The 2,822-nt window shown below is 30.3% G+C and overlaps 1 long non-coding RNA gene across 1 annotated transcript; it reads left to right on the top strand.

The window, feature by feature from the left end:
- Nucleotides 1–274: 274 nt before the first annotated feature.
- On the top strand, nt 275–896 carry LOC118490266. The gene is made up of 2 exons (XR_004888952.1): nt 275–397; nt 557–896. It is a non-coding gene; the product is annotated as an uncharacterized LOC118490266 (long non-coding RNA).
- Nucleotides 897–2,822: the final 1,926 nt, after the last annotated feature.

Below are 2,822 nucleotides of genomic sequence, written 5' to 3'. Positions count from 1 at the left end.
ATCCCTATATATATATACATACGTTCATACATAGAGCAACTTTTGTTTAATATAATATATATTTAGTGCATAATAAATATTGTTAGAGATAGAATTGTGAATTGTGATACGATTAACTTAATGCTATATGTTTTTTTTTCAAATTAATGTATGTAATGCATGATCACCTCTCCTATCCATAATTTTAGGGATCATGTTAACTGCGTGATGTTATTCATTTAGTATGCATGTTTAACTATCGTAATACTAAACGCTTAATATTTATGCAATCCTCTATAAATAACAACAAAAGATAACGATCTTAAACAGGTTAAAATGAGGATGCCGATGAAACGTTCACTTTCATTACATTTTTTGTGTATAAAATTGATTATGATCGTTGCCATCATCACTTCTGGTGTCAATCTTAATTCTCTTTGTAGTTTTTCTAAAAGAAATTTCAATATTTTCTACATCTTTTTTTTTTGTTGAAATTTTTAATATTTTCTACATCACTTTACTTTGTATGTTTGGTAGTGAATTGTGATATTAATTATTGTTGGTTTCTAATTTGCAGTGATGACAAAAAGCAGTAGTATTGACGAACACTCAATTGCCTCTCAAACATGTACCACACAAAATTGGAGAAGTAACAAATTCAAGGGGAATTGCCGTTCAAATTCAGATGAAATAAAATGTAGTGATACCTGTAAAGGTGAAGGTGCAAAAAAAGGATATTGTGTGGTTGGCGGATGGTGTAATTGTTTCTGCCCGACTGGTTAACTGATGGATATGATCATCAAAATACTATTTTACTTATGATTTGAATAAGTTGTTAACATATTAACGGGTTAAACAATATTAGATATTTTAAAATACAAGTTTTACATGTGGTATAATATGAGATTATATTCTTATCTAGATATGAACCAACTACCACAAATCATAAGTTGTTATATGATTCTTGCCCATAACTTATGACACTATTATAAGTTTGAATATTTCAAGCATCCAAATTAAGTTTGTCACACATAATCATAGAAATATCCAATAAGGTTCAAATAATATTCAAAAGATAAAAGTCATAAACAATAATCCATTTAATTTAATTACTATGTATGTGTCTTCAACCCTTAGTCCACTCATACTTGTGTAGTTGTATCAAGCCGCAAAAAGATTTTGGGTCAACAATGAGTTGGTGAATAGATCTTAGTTTTTGGAAAATAAATATTTTAGTTTATTAATTTATTAAAACAAGTAACATGCAACTTTAAGTGTTTATGTGATATTCATAATCATCCAACAAATCCAATAATACCACAATTTCCAACAGTGCACCACAACCACATGTGATAACGGAACATTACATAATGAAACAATGATAACGAAAAAATATGACACAAAGACCGAATCGAAGTTCAACCCATGGCCGTGGGGAACCGGCTTGGTGGATCTACACCGAACAATATGACACAAAGCGAGTAACAAGTAGATACATTTATATGAAACAAGTTTATGAAATATAAGGGACAAATAACGTAACACATAATGACACTTTGAATTGCATGTTAATGTTAGGAACAAATGAAGCAAATGAAATAAGGACAGTTAATGCACCCCAAAAAATTTAAGTGATAAAACGGGGAAAAGTAAATATCTACTCACAGTTTCCTGTCCTTTTTAGCCTTAAGTAAAAATCGCACGAGTGAAGTGTTCGAGGAAAGATTCATAAAACAAATAGTCACCCTAAAAAAATATAACACCAAAAATACTAAACAACCAAAATACCAAAACTATATAAAATCAATATACATCATATACTTATGGCTTTTGTCTAATTAAAAATTATAATTAATACTATTATCAACCACTAAATCAATATATGTAACTAGATAGCCGTTTAGCAAATATATATTAATCCTACTAGTCACTAAAAATATTTACTAGGTCTACAAACAAAATATATATCTAACTTAGTCCAAAAGACCACACTTATATTTATAAATTACTACTTATACACGTTTTGTATTACTTCATAACAAATATCTTATTTAATAATTTAGTAAAAATAATCCCTTTCCAATATATATATATATATATATATATATATATATATATATATATATTTGTAAAAATCATCTTTTCTTACATTTAGATTTAAACCATCATTTTTTCATTAATGTCACACCCCCAAAAATACCACATGCAGAAAACCCTGCTGGGGTGTGACGTACTAGGATCTAGCCACTAATCATATTGAACTCATAATCAAATCTCAAATGGAGTTATCAATTATAAATAAAAATGTATCAAACAATAAGTTTAATAAAATCCAACAAGTTCAGCGGAAGCTATAAGTAAACCACCGTTTAAATGTTTCAAAACCAAATGTATTAAAATCACTAAGCGTGTCATGTGTGTCCAATCAGTTCGACCCATGACCACTCCAGCCATTCCAGACAGCAAGTTCCATATCCAAGAAATCTAACTAACTGCGAGCATGCAACACGTATGTCAGACAACGTTAGTGAGTTCATAGTTTTACGAAAATGTTAGTTACCAAGTGTTTAGATCAGTTCACTGATAATAATGTTGATAATAACTCGTGTACCGTATAAGATGGCTACTGTTTTGCCTGTCCCCAATGCCCCGTATCTAAGCATTGGTCATGATTAAGGTCATTAGTTCACGCCCGTCCTCTCAGGTACGGTGTGAGGTTGCCAAGCCTAATAGCGTTATCAACTAATACCCTGTTACTTCTCAGGTAACTAATTCGGTATAAGATGGGACTTCAGGTGATAGGAAAAGAGTGTATTATCTAACATCCCAGTTTTTACCCCAAA

The sequence above is a fragment of the Helianthus annuus genome, chromosome 3, assembly GCF_002127325.2.
Source record: "Helianthus annuus cultivar XRQ/B chromosome 3, HanXRQr2.0-SUNRISE, whole genome shotgun sequence".
NCBI classification, from domain to species: Eukaryota; Viridiplantae; Streptophyta; class Magnoliopsida; order Asterales; family Asteraceae; genus Helianthus; species Helianthus annuus.
The sequence above is the reverse complement of the archived record's forward strand: the minus strand, read 5'-3'. Positions and strand labels throughout refer to the sequence as shown.